General features: G+C 44.5%; 1 protein-coding gene across 1 annotated transcript in view; it reads right to left on the bottom strand.

The window, feature by feature from the left end:
* Positions 1–1780, bottom strand: part of RPP25L (ribonuclease P/MRP subunit p25 like) — a 28311-nt gene extending 26531 nt beyond the window's left edge. The window contains exon 1 of the mRNA XM_069215210.1: positions 1525–1780. The gene's annotated coding sequence lies outside the window, so the exon portion shown is untranslated. The remainder of the gene's footprint in view (positions 1–1524) is intronic.
* Between the last annotated feature and the right edge of the window lie 13500 nt (positions 1781–15280).

Raw genomic sequence — 15280 nt, 5'->3', positions numbered from 1 at the left:
TTGTGTGAATGGCAGTGGATGACAATGTGGATGAGCAAATGGGTAGGTGACCAAAGGCAGTGGGTGAGTAGGTGAATGGAAATACATGGGTAGTGAGGCTCTCTCACAAGGTGCAATTCCGTCTTGTATTTGTGCCCCACCACTCCTTTCAGTCACCAGCCACCACGTCTTAGTCCATCCTGTGGAGCATAGCCTGTTCACCAACTCTCCTTGTATTCTTCCACAAGTGCTTTCTGTAAACAGATCTTTAAATGTTGTTCTTATCTTGTCACATTTGCTGTGCATTAAAAGACAGGACAAATATCAGGTTCTATCTTTCCCAGAGCTTAATGCTTACTTTTCTTTCTCCGTCTTCAAAGTAAGAAGATTTATGTGACAATCATGCTGGGCACCCATGTGAGAGGAAACACTGTAAAATGATATTTTTGGGGCACACAGCACAATTTAAATGCCTGTAAGTTAACTGTGCAAATATTTCAGAATTAGTAAAGCACAAATGAAGCATTTTTTTTAATTCTGAAGTGTGGTGGAAAAATATTTTAATAAGAGTAAAACAATTCAATACACTTAGTGATACCATTTCTACATATTGTTAATGCGCTCTATAGTTTGCTCACTAAAACTGTATGTCTCACCAAACATAATGGTCATTTCTACCAAAAATAGGTTGTCTGTAATAGCAGTGTGCTACACTACAGAAACTCCACTCTGCGCTGTGCCACTGCCCTCTACACACCCCACTCTATGACACTCTACAACATTCCACCACACAGCACTCCACTCTATTCTGACACTTTATTCCATTCTATAGAGCTCCAATTCACAACACTGCACTCTACTCCGACACTCCGCGCTAGGCCGCTCCACTCTGTCACTTCACTCTACTCTAAACCCCTCTACGGCTCTCCACTCTAAATACATTTACAACTTACTCCACTCCCTCAACGCTACTCCACTGCACTGTACGACACTTTGGTCCCTCTATACACAACGCCACTCTACAGCACTCCACAACACCTTACACTTTACTCCACTCTATGCCCATCCACTGTACGCCACAAGGCTCTGTTCCCCTCCACTGTCCTCTACGCCGTAAACCTTTAGCCATGCTGAACAGCAACTACGTGGTGCACAACATGGCTAAAACACATTGGACAAAGCCAATAGGTCTTGCACTGCCGAGATCTGTTGACTTCGCCAATGCATTTACAATAGAGACATCCAAAATAAAATAGCAGAGATGAACCATTCGTAAAAGCCGGAGAAGCACTTGTTAGCGGATGTGTCATGGTTTGATTGAAATAAATGGATTCTTTTAAAAATGTGTCCGGTTAACTGTTTATTGGGACTTTGAATGTGGCGAGTCTCCCTCTCTCCTCCTTTAGTGTCGCTCACTCTCCTCCCCCTTTCAGCCCTTTCCCCTCCCCCCTCCCGGAGCCATGCTCTCCGCTGCAGGGAGTTCAGATCCGAGAGGGGCAGCCCCTGTCCGGTCCCACAGGAGGCCCCTTGACCAGCCGAGCTTACCTGAAGACCCGGCTGCCTCCTACGACCGACAGCACAGAGTGAGGGTAGCTGCTGGGTACCGCCAGGTCTATGACACCCACGGGAACATGGAGGAGCAGCAAACGACTTCCCGGTCTGCCTTGTACTACCTCGGCGCCGTCGCCAGCCCCGCACCTGCGGCAACGCGAGACACGAACGCCTCCGCCATTGCCCTGAGCGGCGCGAGCTCAGAGCAAGGGCCGACGCCTTCCGAAAGAGGCCTCAACAGGACTGACGCCCCCACAACGATGTTAATAGGACAATGAAGTTATCGTCTCACGTGGGGGGCAGGAAGAGTTCACGAGGTGAACGAGAGCATAGCTGCCAAGGTTTCAGATTGCTATGCGTGACATTTTTATAATTTCAGTGTAACTATGAGTGACAATTCAACGACTATGAGTGACAATTTCTTGCAAGCAAAATCATGCAATGATCATGAAGGAACCATATAAATATTTAATAAATCATGCTCCTATACCTTCCGTGCACCAGCGCCACCTTGTGGCCTTTGATAAACACTACTCGGAGCTTGACTAGCAAAGTGAGAAACTGCAACAAGAAGGTTTTACCGCACTTCAGGACTTGCGTAACAATCTCAGGCGTTGCTGTAATTCTGGAAAATAACCAGAAATGTGTTATTCTAACTCGAGATGCGTGACAATTGGCATCCGTGGAGCCCAAAGGTGGTGTAGGGCAAAGAGAGCTGGTGCACTACTCCCCTTCTGTAGTGGTGCCTAACCTGATGTCAGCTGAGACCACCCATGGGAGTGACAAATAGCAGTGACTAGAAAATCTCATCAGAATGCATTTCCCACCAGGCACATGCTTGTGAGACACTTTGCAGGGTTAAAGCACACATGCTAACAGACTCAATTCTATGTCAGGACTGGAGGCTCAGATTATGCTTCTCTTTCTATGCTTTATTATCAACAGCAGCTAATAGGAGAAGATGTTATTCAAATGAAACATATCCCAGCATTCAAGGGAATACCGGTATAACCATAGAGAATACAGTAGATATAAACCTCAGAGGCAAATGAACTTCCTCTTTCTTTGCTGCTTCCGCAGCCAGTTAAGTGCCTCTTGTTTTTCTGATACTTTATTGACTTTATTGTGCCGCTATTGTATTTACTTGATCGTCGTGCCGCTAGCCCTTGCGTTTGACCGTGCTTTCCTTAATTTGTGGAGTGGGAGCGGGAGCCTTTTCCTTACGGGGCTTCGCCCGTATTTACACGTTACGTTGCTGCTTTCGCTGCTTTCGCTGCTTTCGCCTCTTTTGTAGAGCCTAGTTGTACAAGCATCCACACGCGCTCGCTTGTTCTTCTGGCGCCTGTTTTTCTCCTTTCATGAGCATTTTGACGGTTCGGTCAGCCTGAACGAGCCAGCGCGAGTGCTCCTGCCTGGTTAAAGCTACCTCCCTTGCCTGTACTGACATTACCTTGGCTCCTTTACGCCCTGAGTCCACTGGATTGGCTCAGGGTCGGAAAATAAGCATAGGCTTTGCCTAGAGTGCTGCAGGCTGCTCCCTCCACACTTTATATATTTAAATTTAAATGTACTTAGCCTGCTGGGGTTTTTGCACTCCCCCTGACTGTAGTCTCTGGCTACCACTGAATTTACGCTCCTTTGGACGTATTCAATATTATCATGGCCCAATCTTACTCCTATAAGGAGGATTAATATTTTGGGGGTGAGTCCCCATCTTTTGAAGAAAACCTGGTTGCCGCATTGGATAATAGCGTCCAGCTATCAGTTAACAAGGCGTTAGCGAAGGCTCTTGGCCCTCTCACACACCATTTTGGGAGCTTTGCGTGCCATAAAGGATGGCTTCCTCCCATTACGCCCTCTGAAGAAGCACAAACGAGCCAACCCTCTACCTCCAAAGGTAAATTGAAGGCCAAGAAGTAGGCGCACTCGGACATTTTTGACAAACTGTCTGCTTCCATTCAAAAGGAGCATGGCTATAGCTCCTCGCAATTGCAGGACGCTTACGGAACAGATCAATCCTCTGACCATTCTTTCTCCAAACATTCACTGATTCTTATTCGGAGGTGGGCCTCGGGATTGCCCAGTCCCAAGCAAACATAAAAAGACAGAGAAAGCTAAGAGTCCTGTCGCCAAGACCCCTCGGGTGTTGACATTTAATCCGTAGGATATTATTCACCCTCGCTCCTCAAGCTGGACTCCGCCTCCGGAGGTAGCTTTATACCTCCAGGATCACATCCGGGCCGGATTCCACAAGGATGTGAAAGCCAGGTTACGCGCAGAATGCCCTAGACCAGACCTTAAGGGTAAGGTCACTGACACCCCGGATATTGACCCTACTATGGTCACTTTTATGAAAAAATGGTCTGGGGATCCCAAAAACGGACTTGACCGTGCTTGGAGGTCCTGCCAAGATAAGCTTCTTGATCTTTCCGGTCCCCTGGCAAAAATTCTTGAAATGGCATTCTTAGCGAAAGTGTCTAATGCTCCTATCGACCCAGATGTCCTGGAGGGTTGGGCTCAGAGAGCCATTTGTCACCTTGGAAATGCTAACGTAGCTATCTCTACTGAGAGAAGGCGCTCCATCTTGATGCGCATCGACCCTCAGCTTACCGAACTCGCTACCTCTGAAGCAGGTCAGGTAGCCCAGGGCCTCCTCTTCGGAGCCCCCTTCATTAAAGACCTTTCAAAGTTCGCTGCTACTTTCAATTCCATGGACAAAGCCCAATTATCCCTTAAGAAGGTATTCAAGGAGACTCTTTTTCGGAGGGCCGGACGTTTGCGGGGTCACTCGTCAGGCCGCCCCTATTATCAAGGCCCCAGATGTGATTCTTTTGCCAGCGGACATGGGTATAACAGGGAACAACAGACAGACTCTTTGTTCTACCCTTCACGACTGCGAGGAGGTAGGGGTCGTTATCGAAAAAACTTCTACAATGGACAACAGGGAACTTCCCAGGATTCTACCAACTCAGGTGAGACTCATTCATCCCTCGGAGGTGATTCTTGGGGGCAGGGTTCAGTCTTGTTTTGTAGAATGCCAAAAATTAACCAGAGATCCGTGGGTCTTAGAAACCGTTCAAGGCTTCAATTTGGAGTTTTATCAGTCCCCTCTCTAACAGTCCACCCCTCCTCTTCCCCATTTTTCCAGTCACGACCAATAGGTCATAAGTTTGGAGGTTCAAGCTCTGCTCAAAAAAGGGGCGATCTGTCATGCCGTTCCCCACCCAAGGGGCTTTTTAAGCCCTATCTTTCTGGTAGACAAGAAGGATGGGGGATCAACATTAGTTCTCAATCTCAAAGAATTCAATGTCTGGATAGTCTACAGGCATTTCAAAATGGAGGGAATTCACCTCCTGAGAGATATTCTTCAGGAAGGGGAGCATCCCTATTTTCATCGCCGCTTTCTTCAATTTCTTTGGTGAGACCAATGTTTCGAGGTTCAAGTCCTTCCGTTTGGGGCTTTCTTCCGCTCCTTGGTGCTTTACCAAGGTAATGAGACCAGTAGTAGAGTCTCTTCGCACCCGGGGGATGCGCCTGATCGTTTACCTCGACGATCTGATCCTTATGGATCAGGACCCCTCTCTCCTCCAAGTCCACCTGGCATGGACAATTCAGCTCCTGCTGAACCTGGGTTTCTTAATCAATCAACCCAAATCGAGTCTTCTGCCATCTCAGCAGATCGACTTTCTAGGTTTCCAGGTAGATTCCGTGAAAGCCCAGTTGATTCTTCCCCCTCAGAAGGTTCGCAATATAAAGAAGGAATTGCGCCTTCTCTTATCCAAACAGAGAGTGTCCTTGAGGAACTTAGCCAGGATGGTGGGTCTTTTATCCTCTTCGATTCAGGCAATTTTTCTGGGCCCCCTTCACTACAGAACCCTCCAATGCCTCAAGGTATCCCACCTACAGAAGGGTCTGTCCTATGTGGACATGGTGCCTCTGTCTTTAGAGGCCCGCTCGGAGATAGCTTGGTGGGTAGAGCACATGGAGGCCTGGAATGGGCATGCGATTTTCAGCACTTCCCCAGATGTGATTCTGGAATCGGATGCCAGCAGATGGGGCTGGGGAGCCTGTTGCGGGTCTCTGACCACAGGAGGTCGTTGGTCGGAAGAAGAACTCCACCTTCACATCAACTGCCTGGAGCTTCTAGCCGGCTCCTTTGCGATCTGGAGTGTCTCACCCCTGAAATCAGATTGTTGCATTCTTCTGAGGATGGACAACATTTCACCGGTCAGGTATGTGAACAAACTTGGGGGCACGAAGTCTCAGACCCTGGCTCGGATAGCCATGGAGTTCTGGCAGTTTTGTCTCCATCACTGCATTTCCGTGATTGCGGAATACCTGCCAGGGGTGAACAATGCAGTAGCAGACTGGAATTCCAGATTCCTTCAGGATGGCAGCGATTGGAAGCTCCTCCCAGAAGTGCTTTAGCTTCTGAACCAGAAATGGCGTCCGCTCACGATAGACCTCTTTGCCTCGAGACTGAATCACCAGCTTTCCCTCTTCTTCAGCTGGAGACCGGATCCGGAATCAGTGGCCACGGATGCTTTCCTTTAGGACTGGTCACCCCATCGGGGATATGCCTTCTCCCCTTTCAGCATGATCCCTCGAGTCTTGACTCAGGTTTGCCGTCTGGGAACCGAGATTGTGCTAATAACCCCCCTTTGGAGAGCTCAAGCCTGGTTCCCCTTGGCTCTGGAGTTGTTATGCGATTTTCCCCTTCTGATTCCTCCGCAGCCCAACCTATGGCTGGATCCTCTTGGGATTCTCCATCCCTTGATTGTGTCAGGCAAGTTACACCTGGTGGCTTGGAGAATTTCCAGCAACAATGGCTCTTGCCGGGCATTTCTGAACAGGCTTCCATCTTCATCCACCAGGCCTGGTCTTCCAGCACACATAAACGCTATCCCTCCGCATGGGAGCAATGGGTTCATTGGTGTGCGGAACGGGATGCAGATCCCTTTAATGCTGATGTCAATCTAGTAGTTAATTTTCTAGCATCACTTGCTGCGTCGGGCCTGGCTTACAGATCTGTTAATAATTATAGATCTTCTATATCAGCCGGTCATCTACCAGTTTTAGGTAAACCGGTCGGTGAACACTTTGTGGTTTGCAAGTTGATGAGAGGCATTCGTCTGTCAAATCCTCCTCTTCCTTGATATTCGTCTCTTTGGGACGTTAATGTGGTTCTTTCCTTTATTTCCTCCTGGCCAGATAATAGGTTCCTGTTGCGCAAACAACTTTCAGCTAAACTTACTCTGTTGCTATGCCTCATTTCTTGCAAAAGCGTGCCAGATGTTCGGTCTCTTGACCTGGCAGGAAGGATTTTTTCCCCTACGGGGGTTTCCTTTTCAATTTCCAGACGCACTAAGACAGGCACCATGTCAGTGTCTTATCCGGCTTTTCCCCACAATTCCAAACTGTGTGTTCAATGTTTAAAAGCTTATGAAGCTGCTATGGATGAATTCAGGAGTGACCCTAGGGGTCACTTATTAATTGCCCTTCAGAAACCTTTCAATCCAGTCTTATCGGCTACTTTGGCCAAATGGATCAGATGGCTTCTTTCTGAAGCAGGAATTGATGTTTCCATTTTTGGGACACATTCAGTTTGCAGAGCTATGGCCTCAAAATCTTTTAATTTGGGAATACAATTAGAGGACATTATGAAAGCAGCGGACTGGTCCTCGGAATCTACATTTAAGACTTTCTATTATAAACCTATTTTAGATATTGCATCAGTTGTGGTAAATCAGCTTTGAACTAGCATAATCTGAGCCTCCGGTCCTGACATAGAATGAAAAAATTTCGAGCATACGCGTCAAGAATTTTCAATTCTATTAAGGACACGGAGGCGAGGATTATCCCTCCCTAGTTTATCAATAAGACATCTTCTTATGAGTTAAGTATCTTGTTTTAATGTTTATGTCTCATTGTATTACCCATCCAGTTTGTTATGGCATTTTAAGCATGTTTACTGCTACCAGATTTATTTCTGGCCATATACTATGATTAGCTTCTTGTTTCCCCCTTTTCCTAGGAGTCGACCAGAAATGATGTTTCTTACATTCAATGGATCTTTGGATGTTCCTTTCTTCCTGGAGTTGCTGTTTTTTTCCTTGGATATTTGGATGGAGCCCTTGTTCGGGTTCGCTCTTTGATAGACTTTCATTGACTTTTATTGACTGAGATTTCGCAAAGAAAGAGGAAGTTCATTTGCCTCAGAGGTTTATATATACTGTATTCTCTACGGTTATGACGTTATTCCCTTGAATGCTGGGATATGTTTTGTTTGACTAAAATCTTCTCCTATTGTCTGCTGTTGATAATAAAGCATAGAAAGAGAAGCATAATCCTCGCCTCCGTGTCCTTAATAGAATTGAAAATACTTGACGCAGAAGCTCAAAAAAATGTTATTCAGGCAAAGTCTCCCGCTTTTTAAAGCAAACAAAGTTTGTATTTTTTAGCTTTTATATTTTCTCTGCTTCAATAGAAGTCAGTGGGAGAAATAAATTCACCTTTTTTTTTCATATCAAAATCTCACATTTTCTTGGAGTAAAATGTTTGCATGTACGTTTATGGTGCCATTTTTAGGAAAGAGCGAACACAATGTTTTACTGTATCTCTTATTCCTGCCAAGCCTGTCTAACTTATGTTGTTTTACAGTTTTGTATTGTGAAAACTTGGCATAAGGGCATTTAGAGAGCTTTAACTTGGTACCAAATTACATTACACAAATTCTTTTTTTTCTTTTTCTTTCCATTCTAGGCACAGGTAGATTAGGTGATTTGCCAGGATGTGGGCCCGACTCTGTGACTGGAACCTGGTTCTCATGTTCCAAAGTCAGAAGCTTTGGCCATTGGGCCTTATCTCCTCCCTTAGGATGCTTCTGCCCTGGCTACATTGTTAGGGTATCCTGCTCGGAGTGTATGAGTGAATGTAGTGTATGTGCACTGCTATAAAGCACGCATGACAGCATTTGAGAACTCATATGAGCATGGTTAAGAAATTCAAGTATGAATATTTCCCTATAAATCCTGCATCAGAGTAAAAAAAAATTGAACAATGGAAAGCAAAACTAGTGTTGGCCCACATGAGTATCGCATTGATAGCAGACCTGCAATGATTCCCCTCCACACAATTATGAAGTTTATTTTCTTTATTTTCCTAGACCGGAATCCCACAGAGCTCACGTGATAACACACCTCCCTCCCTACTAAACACAATCATTTAATATTTAAATATACACATTACTAGAATACAATGAATACAGCGAGAATTATATATTTTTAAAAAACACATCTGAACACAACACAATACGGAAAACACATTACTACAACACATCAGTGCAATGTATAATCATCAAATATTTGAGGCAATTTAATCTCACTTTGGTCACATAGCACCCTCTCGTGTGCTGCCTCACCTCCAAGATCACTCTGTACGCTTTCACTCTCCAACTCCTCAACCTTCTTGAAACAATCAGGGACTCTCACAACTTTTCCCTTGTTCCAAAGATTTCCATCACTAAGTAACAATGTATATCTGTTTACCTTCTTCACAACCAAAGGTCCAGGAAATTTAGACTCACATTTGTTAGCCTTCCGTCCTTTCAAAACCCAAACCCAGTCACCAACTTGGTAATCCACTCCATCCGTACAAACCCTCCTGTGGACTTGTCTTCCTCTCCACACCTTTGGATAACAAAGCCCTGGTGTTGTGACCGCTCATCATCTCAATCGGAGATTTACCTGTTACTCCATGCAAGGAAGAAAGATATGACCACAAAACCTCTCGCACTGCCTTTCTACATTCCATCCCACTACCCAGAGCCAGTTGTATAACCTCTTTGAGAGTTTTGGTCCACCTCTCAACCAAACTATTGCTTTGCGGATAATATACTGAGAACCGCACATGCTCAATCCCATACTTTTCCAAAAAGTCTTTCATAGTCTCATACACAATCTGCACACCATTATCTGTCACAATAAATTCCAGAACTCCTCTGTCTCAGCTCATTCAAAAATTCCACCTGCACTTCCGCAGTAATGCAGTCAGTGAACTTAACTTCTGGCCAGCAGATATAATAATCCACCACTACAATGGCAAACTTGGGACGATTGCTCAAAGCGTACAGTGGTACTGTAAAGTCAATTGCAATTTTCTACCACACACCATCATATTTATCTCATATCACTGCAGAATATTTCACCAATGTTTGTGACTTATCACTCCAAGCACATGGCACACATTTTCTAATGCAGTGTTCAAGGTCCCCGTCAAGTCCTGGCCACCAGTACTCGGTTCGGATGCACCTGTTAGTGGCACTCTTGCCAACGTGCTCCTCATGTGCCAGTTTCAATATTCTCTCCCGCAGTTTGACTGGCACCACCAATAACACTCCCCTCAGCAACACACCATCCATCACAGACAGCTCAATATTTTCCTGATTAAAAAAATCTGCATCACTAGAAACTTCACCTATCATAGGCCAACCATGAATGAGGTATTTCATCACCTCCTGCAACACCTCATCATCACTCAACACAGCTGTCCATTCCTCATGGGAAATTCTTTCCTCAATAACCACCATGTAACTGTCGTTTTCCTCAACATCCTTTCCAATCACATCTGCAAGCAACCTAAATAAACAATCCGCCATCATGTTTTTCTTATGAGGAACATACTCCATTCCGTAATTAAAGTCTAGTAACTTCATAACCCATTGCACAATTCTAGGAAAAATCATCCTGCCCCCCCCCCAGCGCCTCCTTTTCGATGGTGGAATAATTTTTCTCAGCAGCTCTCAGAAGTCTGGAGGCATAAGTAATAGTGGTTTCAATCCCATCACGACTCTGCAACATCAGCACAACCAGACAAACAGTATTAGCAACAAAATGTTTGAGTGCTAGGGCAGCAGTGCAAATTTCTTTTTTAACAAACAAAACTCTTCTTCATGCGCTCTGTTCCACACAAACACCTTAAATTTTGACATAAGTTTATGCATGTATTTAGTTTTGTCCACAAACCCTGGGATGAATTTTGAATAATATTCAAGTAAACCAAGAAATTACCATAGTTGGTCTTTGTTTTCTGGAGAAGAGGCCTTCTCATTTGCCAATTTCATTTTCGGAGAAATACAGTTTTGGTCAATCCAGAGCCCCAAATACTGTACTCCACTGACTCTGATTTTACACTTCTCTTTCTTTATAGTTAAACAACTTTTCTTCAACACTCCAACACAGCTCCCAAAGCCTTATCACTTTCATATCATTACAAAATATCAAAATGTCATCTTGAAACTAAGTGACTTGTCCCGCTCAACAAATGGAGCATGGCATGTTGGAAAACATCAGCCGTGGATGCCAAACCAAAAGGCATCCACTTGTACCTACAGGCACCATCAGGTGTTAAAAAGGATGTCAATGACTGTAACTCTGGGTACAACACAATCTGATGGTTAGCTGAGGACAAGTCCAATGTGCTGAACACTGTGGCTCCCTTAATGGTGGCTAACATTTCACCAGTATTGGGCAGCGGTGCCTGTCTACCGAGATGGCCACATTAGAGTGTCTCAGATCCACACACAGACGCAGATCAACATTGCTTTTCTTGGCTTACTCACTGGAGTCAACCACTCAGATAATTTGATCTATTTGATGATTCCCTTGCTGCATAACTCTTCCAGTTCTGAACGCAATGGCTCTCCCATAACCAAGGGAACCACATACGGCTTATGAACCTTGGGCATCACACCTTCCTTAAGGACAATCTTGTGCATGAAACCTTTCAACACACCCAACTTGCCACTGAAAACACTTGAGAATTCTTTGTAAAAAAAGAAACCAGAGGCTTGCTCCCTGCAAGAGTAACTTCAGACTGGGCTCCCAGATTTTAGTCAGGGTGGTTTGGATCTAATCTCATGCACACGTCTTTCTGCTGGTGCCAACACAACAGGCACAAACCACACCAGGGACTTCCACACCTTGAAACTTCAAATGTGCATCAATATAACCCACTAAATCTATGGGTTTGTTCCCATAAACTACCAATTTGACATTGTGTGGTTTGACAACATGGTTAGGGTACCTGGATAGATTTTTTTCACCTATAACTATGTATCTTGCACCAGAACCTACCATTACCTTTACACTCTCACCATCCACCTGTATCACACAAGAGGGATTGCCAACACTGACATTTCCTACTTGTTCCAACTGTAAGATCACTTATTGGTGACTCGCATCTTCCTCAGCATCATTTTCTACTGTACTTAATGGGGTTCTGACATATTTCTTTCCTTCCCTATTTTGTCCCCCGTATTTCTTTCCTTCCCCTATTGTGTCCCTCATTTTGTCCCAACAAACCTGGACACAATGTCCCCTTATTTTGCACTTATGATACACTTGACCAAGTGCAGGACACATCTCATCAGTAGACCCATGACCCTTCAGCCCACACTTGAAACAAACCCAGGTAGTCTTGCCTCCCACTTTAGAAAAAACAGAAGTTTTGTTAGTCTTGTCTCTCTTTGCTTTCTGGAACCCTCTTTGCACAGACTTAATTTTCTCCATCAGGGTCAACTCATTCAGACCTTCATCAGTATTTTTGGCTCTTTCACCATCTCCACCGCCTTTAATGTCAAGCCTTCTGTATTCAACAGTTTTTCTTGCACCTTCTTGTTGTTGGCCTTCAACACAAGTTGATCCCTCAGCATCTCATCTAAAACGTTTTATAATTGCATGTCGCAGCAAGGGGCCTCAAAGTGGCTACGTAGCTTTCCATAGATTCTCCAAGCATTTGACTCCTTTTCAAAAACTTGAATTTTTTCACCACTACATTTTTCTTTTTGCCAAAATTTTCAGTAAACTACTTTATAGCAAGGTCATACTCATCCATCTCCTCATCAGCATCATTCTCATCCAGAATGGGTGGAAGATGTTTCAAAGCTCTTCTTCCTTCTGCACCCAAGCAATGTTTAAGAAGTGCTAATGTCCAGTAAAAATATAATCTTCAATAGCTTGGACAAAGGATTTAAAGCCTTCTCTCCAAACTTCCCATGGCAAAACAGGTTCACCAGGGCTATGTAAAAACATGATGGCAGCTGATAAACACTCCATAATGTTGATCCCAGACCAGATTGATTTTAATCTCTTGTGGAGTCAGAAATTAAATAATAAAGTTTACTGCTGTAATAGAAACTCTCACAATACATTGGATTTTCATCCTTTTTTTCTATCAAACTGGTTACCAAAGTCAAGCAGGGGTTATTACGGTTATGAATGTTTTGTTACTGCAGGGAAAAAAGTTGGCTACTAACAGAAATGCTTTAACACAGCACGCTCGTGCCGCGGAGTCACAATTTCTGCCTGCTGTGCGTCTGCTGTGCACTCTCTGTAGACTGTTCTATTGTCAGTGTGCTCACTACGCTCTAACACGCTTGCTTCCAAATAAACGACCGTGCTGAACGCCATGCTCAATACCCAACAGGTTCTCCCTTGTTCTCCTTTCCTGCGCGAATACCTCAATATAATTGTGAAACAGAGAGAAATAGAACCCATTGATGCTGTCGTGAAGATCAGCGATATCACTGGCAATGTACAATACGATCTCCACACTTCCGGACCTCCGCACAGGTCAACACTCCTTCCAGACTCCGGCAGCCTCTAAAAACACCAGTGCTCATCAATTGCTCCTTCCCCAGGCAGCAGGGATTCATGGAAGTTGTTTGTTGCCAGGGAAATAATGTGACGCCACACATGTATGAAGTTTATTTTCTTTACTTCCTGAACAGTTAAGCTGGTACAAGCCGCCCGGGAGAGACTCGATAACTGCTGTAATCCTTTCCCTGGGATTCTATCCTAGAATGGAATCCCACGGAGCTCGCAACATAAGCTCACATCCTAAAACAACTCAAGTTTTATTAAATTTAAATAGGATGGCTCCGCGTCCAGGCTCCAACATTCAGGAGTATCTGGACTGGACCAAACGTAGGGGGAAATTATGAACACAGGGGTTCATGCTGGCGGTCTTTCTATAGACCACCGGCCCAGCAGAATGGAGCCGTCGGCAATGCCTCAGTGCGGCAGGTGCAGCAGCACCCGTCGCGCAGATCAATGCCCGTAAATCGGGCAGTGACCTGCGCGACGGGGCACTGCATGGGGGCCCCTGCACTGCCCATGCCAAGTGAAGGGGCCCCCATAGGGGCCCCAGAGCATCCCTTCTGCCAGCCTTTCCCTGGCGGGGGAACCTGCCAGGGAAAGGCTGGGGGAAACAGGGTACATTATCCAGAGGGCAGCGCTGCCCTGTCAGATAATGTAATCCGCCATCGTCAGGCTGCCTGTTGGCGGTATACTGGCGGTGGCGGAGGGCGGCCAGAGACGGCCCTCCCTACGTTAACTATATGGCGTTCAGACCCCCATACCGGTGGCGGTCTTTTCCGCCGCCGCTGGCATAGCAGTTTTTTTCTGCCGCCGCAGGCATGGCGGTCTGAACCACTGGGTTCATAATGAGCCCCTAAGTGTTGAGCCAGGTTACCTTCTTGATGCAGTAACTAAAGTGACAACACCTAGGCTTTTTTGACCATTTCACCAGGAATCTTTTAGTCTTTTAGTCTTGAAAGCAGATTTGTGCTGCACAGTTGTGACGTTTCCTCTGCAAAGTGAGACGTCGAGAGTAACCTGCCAGTGACTACCTATGGAAACATAAGAGACTCCTTAACAAGTACGTTTTTCCTGAGTAGATGGGTTTAAAGGGGATTAAAAAGTAAGATTTTAGTCCAACCATCTTTTTAGATATGAAAACTATGTCCTATTCAACAGGAATTGTGATAATATGCTGGCCTGATTGATCTATGATACATATTACTAGTGTGTGTGTTTTTGTGTTTCATGCCTACATAGTGTGGCATGACTGACACCATGCACAAAATGTACAGTACATGATACTATAGTTTGCAACATGAGTGTCACATCACGTGCATGAATGCATCACATATTTCGCAAGGTGTGGAGTAATATCACAATGTGCATTGGCTCGAACATCTCATCTGTTTTTCAGAATTGCGTTGCCAGTGAATTCCCATTTCCTAAATTAGGCGTATGGTATCTAGAAAACCTGGTAACCGTATGTTGCATGAGTGTGAATTTGTGCAAACCACACAGCATGCACTCAAACATAAAAAAAAGCAAACAAGTGCTTAATAACTAGTTAGAATTATAAGTCCCAGCTGGTCCTTTTGAAAGTTGGATGGCCTGTTAACCAAAAAACAAACAGACAGCTGAAACATGTTGACCTGGGGACCTGGAAGTCATTAAACTTTCCATAGATTTCTTTTCTCTGTTTTTATATATGCTAAGGGTGCCTTTTCTAACAAAACTGGAATATTCAGGTGATTACCTATAGTTATTTGTAAATTCTGCAGTTAACAAAGTGTTCTCCCCAAAAGTAAGATTGAGTCCACCCGGCACCGAAGAGCATACCAGGTGAAGACTCAATGCTAAAGCTTGCCATAAACCATAGTAACACAAAAGGAAGAAACATACCCATAAATTAGACATCACAGTGAACACCTTAATTATTCACTGGAAAAATGTTTTAATTCAAAACCATGTTACTTATATAAATCTATATTATTGTCTCCTTCTGTCATGCCCTTCTATATAAACCACAACATATATAACGAATATTAAAAAAAACATCACTATTATAAAATATAACATATATATCACTCCACAATATACATAAAGAAAAAAAA

Source organism: Pleurodeles waltl, chromosome 1_1 (genome assembly GCF_031143425.1).
Source record: "Pleurodeles waltl isolate 20211129_DDA chromosome 1_1, aPleWal1.hap1.20221129, whole genome shotgun sequence".
NCBI lineage: Eukaryota > Metazoa > Chordata > Amphibia > Caudata > Salamandridae > Pleurodeles > Pleurodeles waltl.
The sequence above is the reverse complement of the archived record's forward strand: the minus strand, read 5'-3'. Positions and strand labels throughout refer to the sequence as shown.